Source organism: Eptatretus burgeri, chromosome 5, assembly GCF_056783735.1.
Source record: "Eptatretus burgeri isolate ZD-2024b chromosome 5, Ebu_testis_v1, whole genome shotgun sequence".
NCBI lineage: Eukaryota > Metazoa > Chordata > Myxini > Myxiniformes > Myxinidae > Eptatretus > Eptatretus burgeri.
In genome coordinates, this window is record NC_140965.1 from 103,003,990 (window position 1) to 103,022,224 (window position 18,235).

Below are 18,235 nucleotides of genomic sequence, written 5' to 3' on the forward strand. Positions count from 1 at the left end.
TCCATCTACCCCCACAGCCGTAACAATACTTTATATAAATGTGTGTGTGTGTGTGTGTGTGTGTGTGTGTGTGTGTGTGTGTGTGTGTGTGTGTGTGTGTGTTCTCGCTGTTCATTAGCTCTGTACCTGCTCTGCACGAACAGGGCAGTGGCACAATGACAGTCGATCAACCTCCTGGGAGCGACCCAGAGTACATAGGATAGGAAGTCTACCGACTTCCTGATAATATTCCATTCTTAACCACACCCATATCGGTCTGATTGGCCCATGGGCAAATGTGTCTCGCGCCAGCGGCTCCGCGCCGATCAAGCTACTTGACAGTCGTAGTCCCGCCCACCCCTCTGTACCCTTCCTATTGATTTGGAAAATAATGCAGTTTTGTGTACTTTTCATGGAATCCTTTCAAGCTATTAAAATTTTGATCAGTAGATTTGTGTTTAAACCCAAGTCCAAAAAGGGCATGACTCTGTGAAATTGACTAAACGCCCTGAAACTCAAACTTGTTCTGTAACTTATCTTAATAAAGCCATGTACCAAGTTTCAGTTGAATATGTTCAAGGGTATGAGAATACAAAGTCTGAAAAAACCACAGGTGGTGCGGACAGATGGACGAATGGAGAGCAAACCAAGGTTTGGCAAAGAACAAACCTGGGTTCGGAGAGCAAACCTGTAGAGACCACTGGCAAAGATAAAAAACATCCTGACACATTATTTGGGGTCATGTTGATCCTATGTAGCAAGTCTGGATTTAATCAGCCCAGAACTGTAGGAGGAGTAGTGCGACAAACAGACAAATAAAAAATCACTCATTGAGTGACAGTGAAATGGACAGCACTCATTAGAGCACATACCTCTACCAGGCTGAACGGTTTACATTTTGTATCCCACTGATAGGTCGGATCTGAATATGGACCTTAACCAAAATCGAATCGGCCGGTTCTTGTCACCGAACCAACTCTTCCATCTCGTTTTGTCATAACTCGTCCACAACTTTTTAAGATATCATGCTATACATCGTTTTTGGCCCTATCTCTCAATGTTGAAGAATCACTTAAAAAATTCTCAGATCCGGATCCGGATCCGGATTCGGATCTTCACCAAAATTAAGCGTTGCTGTCCTTGGCCGGTCAACTACATACACAAAAAATTCATAACGATTGCTTGAAAACTGTGGCCAAAAATTGTGTGACAAACAGACAGACAACCAGACAAATGCTACAGACCAACATACTTGGCGAAAAAATGTTTTCGCCAAGTCACGAACACTGGTCCGTGAATTAAAGTAAGGGTTGAGTTAATGGAGTGTCCGGGTCATCCGTACATAAGAAATCTACCGACTTGTTAATATTTTATTACTATATAAATAAATAAATTAAAAAAATTAACCCAACAGCAAATTTTGCAAACTTAATTATTTCACTTGGTAACAAAGGCAATGGCTTGTCATAAACACAACACTTGTATAAACTGACAATGGTAAACAAGAAGTGTCACAAACGTTTGTATGCATTCAGTGTAACTTTTTGATTGTTTGCTGAGCGACCTGAACTGCTTTTGCCTGTCGCCTTTTATCCGGTCTGAGTACAGCATCAATGCGTGACATGCATGTCTCATTCGTAATGAAGCAGTCCTGAGGATCCTCGAAGGACTTGCAGACATTTGGACGATGTGGACTGTCGAGGTTGGACAGCATCGGATGATTATGGCAGTCATTGGTCATGTCAAGGAAAAATGTTTAACATTCCTTAATTTTCGATGTTATAATCGTTATTGAATAATTTTTTTTTGGAAGTTCAATGTAATGGTAATTTATAAATTGGGAAAAGATTAAAGTGTAATATGGAATTAATTGGATTTCAATTGAAGATAATGACACATTGAACCATTAACTCTGGGAATGTGCTGGTGGATGAGTCGTTAAGATATTTGACATGTGTCAAGAGGAATGTTACATCCTTTCATAAATTAATTAGAGCAAATGTGCTAGTTTATGCAGCAATTAACAAATCGTTTGCAATAAATGTAATCAATGTTGGAGTATGAATGTTCATAACTTTAAGAAAGCTTTAAATTATTATTGTCTGGATTCGTTACACAAGGATACACAAGGAAATTAGACGCAGGTGGAGGCCATTCAGCCCATCATGCCCGCACCACATCAGCACCACATCAGCACCACACCAACTTATCAACACCAGATAATAAAAAAAGAAAAATGCATTTTGTTTTGGTTTTTTGGGGGTTGTTTTTTGTCTGGTGTTGGCTTTATGGCTGGAGTGGCAGGCTTGGGATCCCAGAGTCCTGAGTTCAAATGCTGCTTACTGTTGAATTAATACCAGGTGGGGTTGACTCTGCTTGTCATCCTTCTGAGGTCGGCAAAATGAGTGCCAGCATACTGGTATACTGTGTTGGAGTGGGGACCCATCCAGGATCATGCCCAAGATCCAAGGAGATCATGCCCAAGATAAGGAGATTTATGCAGCATCAACACTCTGCACAGAGTATGGTCCCAATGGATGTATGTATGGGGGTTGTTTTACAGTGTTTTTTTTCTTTCTTTCTTTCCAGGGGAGGAGGCATGGGCGAAGATGGTTCTTTGGTGAAAAAAAAATCACACATCAACCACACAACACCTCTTAACTCGACCCCCCACAAATGCACACAGTCACCCAGAATATTCAAGCTCCCTAAAAGTCCTGCCAACATCCCTGTACCCCTCTATCTCCATAACTTCCAGGTACCTATCTAATTCCAATTTAAACTTATCTGCTGCTTCTCCTGCCACTACCTTTCCAGGGAGACCATTCCATGCATTAACCACTCTCTGAGTAAAAGACCCCTGCCTTGCTACTGTTTCAACTCTCCTCTTCTTTAAGGCCCAGTCACACCTTGACGTTTTAGCCAGCATATGCCGATTTTTGGAAAATTTGTGTAAAACGCTGGTACCCGTCGAATACGTTATGGGTAAGTCTTGATAACATTGAGAGCACGCTGAGAAACACTGCCATACGTCGTAGTACGCTGGGTTTAAACGTTGTACTTTTCGGGTGTCCTCAAATTTTCCATGCTTGAAATTTTAAGACTTATGCCAGCGTATGACTCACACGTTCCGCATAACGCTGGCCATAAGTTGTAGGCACGTTACGCGATCGTTGACACACGTCGACACACGTCGACACACGTTACTTGTAAGTTACTCATAAGTCGAAACACGTCGAGGTAATGTTTAGGATACCCGAAACTTATTTCTAACCTATGAGTGACGTGTTGTAGGCACGTTACGCGATCGTTGACACACGTCGACACACATTACTTGTACGGTACTCATTAATTGAAACACGTCAAGGTAATGGTTAGCGTCAGTGTTACAGACTCCCTGGGGTTTTTTTTCTTCTTCTTCGGTATGACGGTGATGTCGACACTTCGATTTCTAATGTGGTTATAATATAATATAATTAAAAGGCTGCCGCTCAACGATTTAAATCATAACCGCACTAGAAATCGAAGTGTCAACATCACCGTCATACCGAAGAAAAAAAAAACATGGAGTCTGGAACACTGATGCTAACCATTACCTTGAGTGTTTCGACTTATGAGCACCTTACAAGTAACTTTTGTCGACGTGTGCCAACGTTCGCATATCGTGCGTACAACTTATTCCCATCGCATGCGGAACGTGTGTCATACGGCAAGTACGTCGTAAAATGTTTAAAACGTTTATAATTACAAGACATACTCCACTTAATACGACGTATGATAGCGTACTTTGGCGTTTTATTCACGCATACCAAACTTACCCATACCGTATTCGACGTGCGCCAGCGTTTTAGACACATTTTTCAGAGGTTGTCATACGCTGGCAAGATCGCCAAGGTCTGACTGCGATGTTGACACTTCCATTTCTGCGGCGGTTATGATTTGAATCGTTGTGCGGCAGCCTTATAATAGGCTACGCCACGTGATCGTCGGCGATACGTGCAGCGCGCTATACATAAGTTAGACTATCGTTAGGCATAGGTTGGGAAGGCCGACAACAAGCTCAGCATTCGTTGGTATAAGTTAGCTATAACACAACGAAACGGTCTGTGTCAGTTACTAATATGTTATGCATACGACCAACTCGTTATGAATACGTCCGAATCTTTAAAAAAAAAACATCAAAAGTTCAACGTAAGCCAGCGTTTTACATACATTTTAATACGTTGCCATTGCTGGCTAAAACGTCAAGGTGTGACTGGGCCTTTCTCTCAGGCTATGGCCCCTGGTCCTTTCACCCTCTACTCTGCTGAATCATTCATCTGCACTTATTTTATTGATTCCTTTCATAATGTTAAACATCTCCATCGTATCACCTCGTAACCGCCTCCTTTCTCGTGTATAAATCCCTGTTTCCTTCAGCCGCTCCTCGTAGCTAAGTCTCGCCAGGCCCGGAATCAATCCAGTAGCCCTGCGCTGAACCATCTCTGTGGCAAACATGTCCTTCCTAAGGATGAAAATTTGGCCTATGTTCACCCTTTTGCCTATGTTGACCTTCAAAATAATTGGTGGTTGAATTCAGTTCGCTGATATGAAAATCCTCTTCAAATTTCAAGTCAATCGGATGAAAATTGAGGATTTCAGAAGATTTACCCATGTTGACCTTTGAACTATGTTGACCTCAAAAGAGTGACCGCGATATCACATGGTCATTTAACATGTCGTAAAGTTTAGATTTCCTCCGTTGAACGGTTTTCCATGTACACTCTTCACAAAATGCAGACACGACGTACGCCATACGTACGTTGGTACATACACTACCGATCGCTTCACCCTGCTTTTCGCTTCACGAGCGCAGGGTCATAAACAATTGCCACTTCTGGCTCCACAGCACACTGCAGTGCCATCGCTGGCACACACTGGCCAGAGTTTGTAATGGCCTTAAGTTACACACGTGACACGTGTGCATCGATGATGGGAAGTCCTCACACAGCCCCACCCACAAACAAGAGGTACTAATCTGACAAACTTGACTATAAATGTCTCCTCAGTGTGACGTGTAACAAACGATGCACACAATATTCCAGATGAGGCCTCACTAAATTCCTGTACAATGTTAACACCACCTCTTTTGATTTACTCATATAAATCTAACTCCAGTACTGTTATTTTAAACCTAATAAATACCTTTTGCTTCTCCTTAATAGCGTTCCTTATCTCACTACTCAACCACCCTGGTCTCTTGCTACTTCTAGTTTTACACCTCATTGGAAAGTACTTACTCTGCACTCGACACATTTGGTCCTTAAAGGTTTCCCATTTATCTGATGCTGATTGTCCTGTTGTTAGAGTCTCCCAATGTACATCACCCAATTCTCTCCTCATACTCTCAAGGTTTGCCTTTCTGAAATCTGATAGCCTTTCCCTATTATCCTGAACTCCAACCCTTAACAGAATCTTTGCACACACAATGTTATGGTCACTTTCTCCTAAATGCTCCCCAACCTCCACCTCCTCCACTATATTGGGATCATTACTGAAGAGGAGATTTAACACTGTACTCCCCCTTGTGGGATTATCTACAAGCTGGGTTAAAAAGCAATCCTGGACTAAAACAAGGAAATCTTCATCTGCTCTGGCCTTTCCCTGTTCCTCCACCCAATCTATCCCTGGCAAGTGAAAATCCCCCATAATCAATACTCTTCCCTTCCCACATCCCCTTTTGAATTCTTCATGTACTCCTCCTTCCTCCTCTTCCTTCCCACCCGGATCCCTATAAAAGCATCCCACCAGTATCTTCCCGCTTTTACAATCTCTAATATTTACCCATACAGAATCCTCCACATTTTTTCCTTCCTTAATGTCACCCCTTTCTCTTGATGCAATGCTGTCCTTTACCCTAGATTGTTACTCCTCCTCCTATTCTCTCCTTCCTATCACACCGATACACTTTATAACCTTCTAATCCTATCCTCCAGTTACTCTCCTCCTTAAACCATGTCTCACTCACTGTAACTATATTGTACTCCTCGCTATCTACTTTGGCTTCAAGCTCTTCCATCTTACACAGCAATCAAACCTTCTTGAAATACACAGACCATACTACACTTACCACAGTCTCACTTCGGATCCCCCCTCCCAATCCCCTCTATATGCAATGATATACTTGAACACTGTAGAATACAAATCGCCTTTGTGCCACTTTCAAAACCCTTCTGTTTAGCAGTACTTTGAATGTTAAATATGGTGGTGTATAAGACTGCATAAGTAACACTAAACCTGGATTTTTTTAATATGTCCTCTAAAATCATTTTATTTCAATTGAATTATGTGTAAATTTAACGGGGTAAGGTGTTCTGTGAACTCTCGAGTTGCCCTTGCCGAAGGAGAGGGTGTTGCTTTTGTGTCCGTTTGTTTGTCTCTGTCTGTCTGTCTGTTTGTCTGTTCGTCCGCACAGAACTTTCTTGTTTTTCTCCACAACCACTTGTCGGATTGAAATAATTTTCACCATAGGTGCGACTATTCGTGTAGAATGATTTAATCATAATTATGACATCATAGTTCACGTGGTGTGGCAGACATGTTGGTAAAACGGAAAAACTTTGGAACTCTATCTCTGAAACTGCACCATGGGAAAAAATGAAACTTTGGATGGAACGTACTCCTCATGGGAAATAAGTGTGATATTTTTATGATGTCATAGGTGCCTTCGTGATGACATAATTGCGTATGTCGAAGGCTACATCTGATCAGTATGAAAATTTTTGAGGGTCATTTCAGCATAAAATGGTATGAAAATTTGTTTTTTGATTTCGTCATCAGTCACGGAATCAGCAGCCATAAAAAAAAACAAACAAACAAAAAAAAAAAAAAAAAAAAATATATATATATATATATATATATATATATATATATATATATATATATATATATATATATATATATATATATATATATATACATATACATACATACATTGAATTGCCTTATCTATTATAGAGGGTGGTCGTAAAGTCTGGAAACATTGGGGAATATACATTATAAATGGTTTGTTGACGTCACATTACAATACATGAAATAAATTGTAGGAGTAATGATAATACATGTCATGTAATGACATAATAATAATAATAATAATAATACATGTCATGTAATGACATAGTAATACATGTCATGTAATGCTTAATGACATTACATGACATGTTCAATGTGTTGGCTCTCATGAGAAATGCACAGTTCAATGCGCTGTACAAAATTGCAATGAACGCGATGCATTAATGCAGCATTTCCATCAATCCCTGCTGCATTTATCCTTGAATTTTTGAACCAGCTTCCCCACTGTGCTATGGGAGACGGCAGCTCTTCCAGGATTTAATGCATTGAAGTGTTCTGCTATCCATTGATATGACCAGCCCTCGCGTTCACTCAGCAGTATCACCTCAAAGCGTTCATCTTTTGTCAAGGACATCTTCAAACTGTAACAGAATGACATAATATTATTTATGTTTCCAGACTTTATGGCCACCCTTATAATACGAAATGTGGCGTCTGTTCATGTTTTGTGCGTTTGGCTGTCTCCCGTTTCTGGCTGCCACTTCTTGCACTGCAATTGAAAAGCTCCGCGTGCAGGCAAAGCTCAACATTCGAGCAGAAGACATGCATGATACCAAACAATATACATTTTAATGTATAAATACAACATGGAATAACATTTTGTTTATTAACATTTATGTTTACAACTTTGGTTGACAGGATGAGCCTTGAGTTATGCACACTCACTTCTCAGCTGTCTAGCCTGGGTTCAAATCTCAGCCCAGCTATGAACTGTCATCCTGGTGTTTCACAGACGGGGTGAATCATCTATGTGTGCCGTCCCATGGATGAACGTTAAACTGTGCATCCAGTCTACCGACATTAGTTTCTGCACGTTAAATATCCCCACGGTGTTGTTCGTGAAGAGTATCAAGCTACCACCGCCACCTTGAATAAATTCCAGATTTTGGCCCTAACCTACAGAGGGCACTACGCCAGCCGAAAAACCACACACTCAGTCATTGATGCTGTCCTGCAGCCTTGTGCTGCATATGAAAGAAGAAAAAGACATACAGTGCCTTCAGAAAGTATTCACACCACTCGACTTTTGTCACATCTTGTTGTGTTGCATCCTGAATTTAAAATGGATTAAATTTCAAATGATTGTCACTGATATACACAAAATACCCAATAATGACAAAGTGAAAACATGTTTCTAGAAATCTTTACAAACTAATTAGAAATCTTCCTGGAGGGAGGGAGTGGGATATTGTAATCGTCCGGTTTGTTTGTCTGTTTGTTTGTCTGTCTGTCTGTTAGCAACTTTACGGCAAAACAGCTTGAGCAAACACTATCAAATTTAATCCACAGGTGGGCAATGAACCTTGGACGACCCCATTAACGTTTGGGTCCAATTGGATCAAAGGTCAAGGTCAAGGTCCCGAAAAGATCAAAATTGTTTTTTCGCTCATAACTTCGTCAAAAATGATCTGATTTACTTCAAACTAAGCTTATAGTGAACCTTATTCTATTTGTCACTTATAATCCTACCCATTCCTCTAGTGAAGATCGGTAGGGTCCAAAGTTTTGGGGGTCATGACCATCGGTCAAAAATTACAAATTTTCCATTAAAACTAAAACATGGTTACGAAAATACAACTTTACTGGAAAACGGCTGGCTCAAACACTGTCAAATTGTATCCACAGGTGGGTAATGAACCTTGGATGACCGCATTCACTTTTGGGTCCAATTAAGTCAAAGGTCAAGGTCAGGTCACGAAAAGGTCAAAATCTTTTTCGCTCATAACATCGTCAAAAATGGTTTAATTGACTTCAAACTCAGACCAAATATTCCTTATTCTATTCCTTATAATCAACATTCAGGTTAAGGATATATCAAATTTAAATTTGATCCCCAAAATAACTTTATGCCTTAAATGGACGGGATTTGTTGTGCCTGGCACCACTTGTTAGAAATGGAAAGCTGAAATGTCTTCTATAAATAAGTACTCAACCTCTTTGCGACGACACTCGAAATTGAGCTCAGGTACATCCAATTTCCTTTGATCCTCCTTGAGATGTCTCCACAACTTGATTGGAGTCCACCTGTGACTAATTAAATTAATTGGACATGATTTAGAAAGAAACACACCTTTCTATATAAGGTCCCACAGTTGACAGTGCATGTCAGAGCATAAACTCCACCATGAAGTCCAAAGAACTATAAGTAGAACTCCGAGATAGAATTGTGAGGAGGGATAAATCTGGGGAAGGGTATAAAACTTTTTCTAGAGTGTTGAAAGTTTCCAAGAGCACAGTGAGCTACATCATTAGGAAATGGAAAGAGTATGGAACTACCCAGACTCTTCCTAGAGCTGGCCGTCCGACAAAACTGAGCAACTGGGCAAGAAGGACCTTGGTCAGGGAAGTGACCAAGAACCCAATGACCACTCTGACAGAACCACAGAGTTCATTGGCTGAGATGGGAGAACCTGCTGAAGGACAATAGTCTTTGCAGCACTTCACAAATATACTGTAGGCTTTATGGGAGAGTGGCCAGACGGAAGTCACTTCTGAGAAAAAGGCACGTGACCATGTGCATGGAATTTGCAAAAAGGTACGTGAAAGACTGAGAGCATGAGGCAAAAGATTCTGTGGTCGGATGGGACGAAAATTGAACTCTGTGGCTTGAATGCAAAGTGCTACACCTGGTGGAAACCGGGCACAACTCATCATCCATCTAACACCATCTCTACCGTGAAGTATGGTGGTGGGAGCATCATGCTATGGGGATTCTTTTCAGTGGCAGGGACTGGGAGAGTTGTAAGGATAGAAGGAACAATGAATGGAACCAAGTATAGGCAAATCCTTGAGGAGAACCTGCTTCAAAGTGCAAAAGACCTTAGACTGCAGCAAAGATTTACGTTCCAACAGGACAATGTCCCCAAGCATACAGCCAAAGCAACACTGGAATCACTTTATATTAGAACAAGAACGTGAAAGTCCTTGAATGGACCATCCAAAGCCCAGACTTGAATCCCATTGAGAATCTGTGGAAAGACTTGAAGATTGCTGTTCACTGACGCTCCCCATCCAACTTGACAGAGCTTGAGCAAATCTGCAGGGAAGAATGGGAGAAAATCCCCAAATCCAGATGTGCAAAGCTGATGAAGACTCGAAGCTGTAATCACTGCCAAAGGCGCTTCTACAAAGTATTGACTCAGGAGGTTGAATACTTATTGATGCAAACCATTTCAGCTTTTCATTTTTAATCAATTTGTAAAGAATTCTGAAAATATCTTTTCACTCTGTCATTGTGGGGTATTTTGTGTAGATTGGTAACAAAAAATTTAAATTTAATCCCTTTTAAATTGAGGCTACAACGCAACACAATGTGACACCTGTTGAGGGGTATGAATACTTTCTGAAGGTACTGGATGAAGATAAGAACCAAACTGCTGTTCAATAATACTCTCTTATGTTCAGTTTGTGGCTGCTGGAAGCATCACTGCTGGGAATGCAGCTGCTCGTCGAGTGTAATGCGAGTAGTGTAGTTCAGCCTCCCGTCCCTTCCTGCAGGGTAGGGCAGGGGCAGGAATTATTAGATTATTGAGGTTGCCGGCGATAATTCACCGAACTGTTCGTCAAAATCTTCATCTTTGTGGAATCTTTCACGTCAACCAAAACTGCGATGTAGAGAGGACACCCAGCTTTATGTCTATGCGATGGAGGTGGCACACATTGTGATGTGTGATGCAACGCTCTGCTTGTGGAGCACAAATCTGACAGTTTATATTTTGATCAGGAATCAAACCATAGCGAAACAGCTCATATGTAAGTGCACTGATCTATCAGGACTGCTGAGCAATCAGAAGTTTCAACCAGAATGTTCTAAAATCTGCTGTACAGTATGTCCATAAAAGAGTGTTTCAATAACCCTTCACTTTCTTTTCACAGCCATTCCTCTGTGAACATGCTGAATATTCCATGACTTTGATGGCGTGTTGATTTGGCAGGAGGCTGCCTGGTCTGTCATGGAGAATGGCTGTTCGAGCCCCATTTAATGCGCCGGTGCTTTCATGCACATCAGACAGTCCTTGTTGTTGAAGAGAGAAGCCACCGAAAATATGAATTTTGCAGAGCATGACTTTGAATCTGAGAAATGATGTTATGGGGTGCACTCGTAAAAAGTGATGCTGAAGACTTCCAGAAAGCATTGACATTATCCAACTGGAGAGTTCATAGAACACCTCATCTCATGCAGTCTTGAGAAGAAAAAAAAATGACATGGACGAGGTCTGCAGCGAAAAGTTTGATTGGTCATGATGACATAAAATTCCATAATATTTTGTCCAAGTACTGCTGAACGAAAGGGGTTTGAAAGTGCCTATAAGGCAATGTTGTTCTACAGTGTCCAAGTATATAAATCAATTGAAAAAAAAGGATTTTTTTGATTGTAGAAAAAAAAAAATTCCAGATGTTTACCACCATTGATGCAGCATCTTTTACGCCACCTTATTTAACATGTTAGATTAGTTCTTAAATACAATACTTCAATAGTTGAAATACAATTGTTACAATACAATAGTTCAATCAATGACACACGCACACAGACATTAATAAGAAGTGCGTCAGTGTGTCTCCTCCATAACTCCAAAACCATGAAATCTATCAGCCTGAAATTTAACATGCCCACGAAGAAAACTCCAACGATGTGCAGGCCTGAAAATTGGGTGTTTGTGTTCATTAAAACACCACTTTTAAAGATAATTTATTTAATTACATGCTTTATCAGACGGATCTTCGGTCACTGCTGTCAATGGGGTCTTTAGGCGTATCCTAGGTAACCTCGGTGGGGTCTGTAGCCGCCATGTTTTTTGGCCTGCTCATCCATGCCTTGATTTGGAACAGGTGGGTGGGTCCTTTTGGGTCAGGTCAGGTCAGGTATGGGAGCATGTGCCAGAACAGCACGTCGTTGCGTCCACTTTCCGCCGGTACTCCAGGGGCCTCCGTCTGGCCATCCCCCAGGCAGATGCCAGGCCCATCCCCATCTCCTTGAGATGATGGTCAACCTGTTGCAACCATGAGGCACGTGGTCGACCCACTGGCCTCCTCCACTCATGAGACTCCCTCGCTGAGAGAATCTGGTGAGCAGGATCAGAGTCAGGAAAACGAGCCACATGTCCATACAGCCGCAACTGACGCTCACGGACTATGCAGGTAACAAATCTCATCCGAGTCTCTCTCAGCAACCGCTCGTTGGTCACAAAATCCTACCAGCGATAGCCAAGGATTCTCCGAAGAGACCTGGTACCAAAGGAATTAAGTCTCCGTCTCAGATCCTTGGTCAGAGTCCAAGTCTCGCACCCATAGAGCAAGACTGGAAGTACCAAGAACCTGAAGACTCGGACTTTTGTCCTCCCGCACAGGTACCGGCAGCGCCACACCCCATGATCCAGTGAATCCATGACTCCCCAGGCCCGACCCAGACGTCTATTGACCTCTGACTCGCAGCCAGCAGAGACATGAATATCACTGCCATGGTAAGTGAATCTCTCCACGACCTCAACATCCTCACCACAAACAGACACAGACAGGACAGCAGCATCCAAGATGTCACCGAAAGCCTGGATCTTAGTTTTGACCCAAGAAACCCGTAATCCCAACGGCTCCGACTCCTCATTCAGCACCTCGAATGGTACCCTTTTGGGTGGGTGCCTGGAATGTCCTATCCTTGAGAGAGGACGATCACCTGTCTCTGTTATCATCTGAGCTCAAGCGTTTGGACATCGGTATTGCAGCTCTCTCTGAGGTTCGGATACTGGATTGCGGCGAGATAATGGTGGGTGGTTACACCTACTATTGGTTTAGTCGCTCTGATGGTTACTATGTCCAAGGAGTTGCTGTAGCTGTGTTCAATAAGCTGACTCCAATAATAGAAGTAATACCTGTCAACAAGCATATTATGAGATGAAGGATTCCTCACTCCTTCGGTGTCGTTTCCCTGGTCTTTGTGTGTGCTCCAACTGAAGCGAGTGATCTCACTGTGAAGGACGCATGCTACGTCACGCTCGAGTCTGTGGTTGATCAGTGCCCCAGGCGAGATACTCTTCTAGTCTTGGGGAATTTCATTGCATCGACTGGAACTGATATGGGTGGTTATGAGACATGTGTTGGTCCCTATCGGTCTGGTCCTGTGAACCAGAATAGCACGAAGCTCCTTGACTTTGCAAGAAGTCATGGACTTAGGGTGGCTGGGTCATGGTTTCAGCGCTCACAGGCTCATCGCTGGACTTTGTATTCCAACACTGTTGGTGTGGCAAAGGAGATTGACCATGTTCTCTTTCATGGTCATTGGAGGATGTCCCAGGATTGCAGGGTCCACCAGAGTGCTCAGTTCCTCAATACTGACCACAGGTTTTGTAGCAATTCTGAAATTGCAGCTTAAATTTGGGAGAATGGTACCACCTCAGCGTCGGCTGGATGTTGGCATTCACAAGGATGAGAGGCCAGCTGAGGAGCTTGCGAACAGGCTAAGTGGTGATTTGGGGGGTCTGGGTTCTTTTGGAAGTCCTGAAGAGTTCTGAAGTTCCTTTAAGACCCCCATCCTTGATGTTGCTGGTGGATCTTTTGGAACTCGTCGTAGGTCGAAGAATAATTTTGTCTCAAGGGACACTGAATACCATTGACCAGAGTCATAAGGCTAGGCTTTATGGCAGAGCTGAGCTGTTGAGGGAGTTGAAGCGTAAAACTGTACGTGTGCTGAGGGCGGACAAGGAGGCCTTTGTGCGAGGAATCTGTGAGAGGGTAGACAGTCAGGGTAGTCCGACTGTAGTTCGTTTGTCATAATCTGTGAGAGGGTAGACACCTGTGGTCAGGTGATTCTCGTCCTGCTGAGAGGCGAAATGTGCATTGTGTTCCTCCAAGCCCATCCCTCGGTGCACTGCAGTAAATGCGGAGGGTGGTGGGCTCTTCACAGAGGAGTCCAAATTGAAGGTAATCTGGGTCGGTTACTTTGAGCGGCTGTACCAGGCTGACCCACCAGCTGTTGAGTTGGATGTCAGGGTTATTACAAAACCGATTTCTGACCCTCCAATCAACTGTGATTCACCTTCGTTTGTGGAAACACAGGCTGCAGTGAACCAGTTGAAATGGAGTAAAGCTCGTGAGATCTGTGGCATCCATGCTGATTCTCAAGGCTGGTGGAAATGCTGGGCTCATGTTGTTGCATGCAACTCTGTGCTCTGCCTGGAACACAGGCATCATCCCTACTTGACTGCAAGATAGGCCTTGTCCCCCTTGCTGGAAGGGAAGGGTGGTCAGGGAGGGAAGGGATGGCTGCAAGTTGCCAGGACTGCAACAACTACCGAGGGGTGACACTGCTCTCAGTGCCGGGCAAGGTCTTTGCTCGAATAAATCTTGACAGGGTTTGCCACCATCCACTTGAGCACCAGCGTCCAGAGCAGTCAGGCTTTTCACCAAAGAGATCAGCCTACCTCTTTGTGTCCTCACCGAATGCAGATGAGAGTTTCGGCAGGGTCTACTTGCAGCCTATTATATGTTGATTTCTGCAAAGCATTCAATTCAGTGAATCGCGATACCCTCTGGAGGATTCTTGGTCTTCGTGGGGTGCCACAAAAACTGATCAATCTGATGTCTGAATGATACTCTGGCACTGAGAGTGCTGTGAGATGTGGCGATTCCACCTCTGCTTATTTCCAGTTGTTACAGGAGTTCGTCAGGAGTGTGCTGGCTCCCACACTTTTCAGCACTTGTATGGACTGGATTCTGCAGTGGATTTCAGAGAGATTAAGCTGCAGTGCATCGTTTAGGAATGTCAGGATCTCTGACCTTGATGTCAGACACCATCCAGTCATCTTTGTGGAGACTCTGGATATCCTTTTGGGGGCCCTCGAGGTGCTGAATGATGAGTCGGTGACACTGGGATTCAGGTTTCCTGGGCCAATACTAACTCCAGGCTTTCACTGACATCTTGGATGCTGCTATCTCGTCTGTACCTGTTTGTGGTGAGGATGTTGAGGTCATGGAGATATTCACTTACCTTGGCAGTGTTATTCATGTGTTCGCTGGCTGTGAGCCAGAGGTCAATAGACGTCTGGGTCGGGCCTGGGGAGTCATGGATTCACTGGATCATGGGGTGTGGCGCTGTCGTTACCTGTGCAGGAGGACGAAAGTCTGAATCTTCAGGTCGTTGGTGCTTCCAGTCTTGCTCTATGGATGTGAGACTTGGACTCTGACCAGGGATCTGAGACGGAGACTTAATTCCTTTGGTAGCAGGTCTCTTCCAAGAATCCTTGGCTTTCGCTGGTCGGATTTTGTATCTAAGGAGCATTTGCTGAGAGAGACTCAATTGAGATTTGTTACCTGCATAGTCAGTTAGTATCAGCTGTGGCTGTTTGGGCATAAAGGCTCATTTTCCTGATGTTGATCCTGCTCACCAGATTCTCTCAGCGAGGGAGTCTCGTGAGTGGAGGAGGCCAATGGGCCGACCACGTGCTTCGTGGTTGCATCAGGATGATCAGCATCTCAAGGAGATGGGGATGGGCCAGACATCTGCCTGGGGGATGGCCAGACAGAGGATCCTGGAGTACTGGCGGACAGTGCATGCAGCGACGCGCTGCTCCGGCGCATGCTCCCATACCTCACCTGTCCTGATCACCATGAGAATCTCTTATTCTCTCATAATTACAAAATTTAAGCTTCAGAATGAAACTTACAAGCTGTTTCGACTCCTACAAAAGTGTTAATTTGTCCAATTCAGACATATTTAGCATTTCGGGCGTCTCCTGGAGGCGTATGTTTAATGTGATAGTTTCATGATTGCGAATCGCGTGCCAAGCGAGCCATTTCTTGTCAGCTGTATCATTTAGAGTGCTTGCTTGAGTGCGTAAGCCACTTGGCGAGCTCTCTGCAAGCTGCTTGGTTGTTCGTTTCAGGGAAAAGTGTTTGTGCTTTCAATCTCACATCGATTCGATGTACGTTTCCACCTGTGTTGGGTCCCGCGGTGCCGTGCGGTGGGTGTTCCGGGAGGTGTCTCATCCACTGAAAATGTGAAATTTTATTTTTGCAGGACATCGCTTTGTTTACCCTTTTTGTGTGATCTCCTTTTGTAATGAACCTCTCACTTCAACATCGAAGCATATAAAAGAAACCGATAAGGTCCATCCGGCCAGGTGTTCGCCATGTTTGTTCCAGCTGTGAAGGCAGGGAGTATAGGCCGTCATTTTGTGTTGTGTGGCATGATATATTTTTTAATTTATTTTTGCTAATTTTCCACTTTAAGTCCTCTTTCACAGTATGTTGTTTCAAGGTAAATCTTTGTATTTGTCGTTTTCATTTACTTTATGCATGTGTACATTTGCACTTGTATGTATGTATATGAACTGTGTTACCACAATGGCATTTGGCAAGTGTGTGTGTGTGTTATTGGTTATTGGTCATTGGTTGTTATCTCCATATACAGGTTACAGAAAGTGGAACGGAGCCCACCCTGGTCTCAAAGTATCCACATTCGTGTGTGTTTGTGTTATTGGTTATTGGTTGTTATCTCCATATACGGGTTACAGAAAGTGGAACGGAGCCCACCCTGGTCTCAAAGTATCCACATTCGTGTGTGTGTGTGTGTGTGTGTGTGTGTGTGTGTGTGTGTGTGTGTGTGTGTGTGTGTGTTTCGATTGGTATCTACATATGTGGGTTTCAGAATGTGGAGTGGAGTCCTCTTCTTGTTCTGTGAAATAATTTGCTTAGAAAGTATCCACCTTTATTCCGATAAGGGGGTCACGATTCATGGACCAAGCTGTGGTTTTCTGTTCTCAAAGTTTTGTGCCGAGGGCTCTCTTCAGGATCGTCACTGAGCCCCGGACAGCTTCCAACTGTAGTTCGTTTGTCATAATATTCCCAGGGATGGTTTTTAATATCTCTGAGGTTCTTCGTCATCATTCCCTTAGCTGCAACTATCACTGGTACAACTTTGGCATTCTTCAGCTTCCTGGATCTTTTCACTTCATTCTTGACGTCTTGGTATTTGGTCATTTTCTTGATTTCTGTGTGTTCTAGTCCAAAAATCACTGGTATTAACACCTTAATTAGCAATGCCTTCTTCTCTGTTTTTGTACCTAAGTAGGATGTCTGGTTGCAATAATTTTTTTTCGATGTTCACGCTCAATGGGATCATGAGATCGTATGTGAGCGGTAGTTTGATGTTTTCAGTGATTGCATTTGTTTCATGTTCCCAAAAAATTTCTGGAACTGGGATAATAAAGTTTTTGCAAATGTGCCAGCGGTTAATTTTACAAACTCTGTTGTGTCGTGTGTACAGCTGTTCTGACATGAGGTTTTTTATTTTTTGTATTTAATTTTTTAATTTTTGTGTGTTCGGTCATTAATCATAACATCTCACACTTTGCTAATGCCACCTCCACCCCTCACCATTCTCTCTTCTTGTTTTTTTTTCCTCCTCCCATCTCTCTCTCTCTCTCTCTCTCTCTCTCTCTCTCTCTCTCTCTCTCTCTCTCTCTCTCTCTCTCTCTCTCTCTCTCTCTCTCTCTCTCTCTCTCTCTCTCTGTCCCCTCCTCGCTCCACCCTACGAATAAAATGCAGCACTCTCCTCCCACACCTCTCTCTCTCTCTCCTCTCACCTCCTCTCGCATCCCTCCCTCCCGTAGAATATAGCAACGTGTGTTGAGGCATCGCTCTTCCCACTTCCCTCCCCTTCCTCGCTCTTCTCCCCTTTCTATTCCCATTGCAGGAGGTGGGAGTAAAGGGAGAAAAGGGAAGGGGGCACATGCCGGGAGGGAGTGGTCAAAATTCCCACCATACTTTCGTACATAATGAATGGATGAATTTTGAGTGTGAATGAAAACTTTAACGAAAGATATTAAACTCCCAGTCGTAAACTCGACTGCTTAGTAATGTTATTAGATGTCAACCAAGCACGTCGAGTATTATAGAAGCAAACTTTAACCCCATTGTCCCCCCCCCCCCAAAACTTCCCTCTTTCTAAATCATCCTTAACTTGACACAAGTCAGGATTTGTTATTACTACTGCAAGTGCATATCCTCTTGCGTTTTTCAAGGGTGGGTACGTGGAAGGGTTTTGGCCCTCTTGTCTCCTGCTCCCCTTGTTGTACGTCCTGTGTGTTAGCTTTCATACGAGCCTCGACATTGTATACAAAAAAGTGCTCATCAGTAAATGCATAGCATGACT

At 43.2% G+C, this 18,235-nt stretch overlaps 1 long non-coding RNA gene across 1 annotated transcript in view; it reads left to right on the forward strand.

Annotated features, from left to right (window-relative positions):
- LOC147027092 (uncharacterized) overlaps positions 1 to 59 on the forward strand; it is a 55,693-nt gene extending 55,634 nt beyond the window's left edge. Inside the window, exon 4 of the long non-coding RNA XR_015057953.1 lies at positions 1 to 59. This exon is cut by the window's left edge and continues 458 nt beyond it. This is a non-coding gene — a long non-coding RNA (uncharacterized LOC147027092).
- Positions 60 to 18,235: the final 18,176 nt, after the last annotated feature.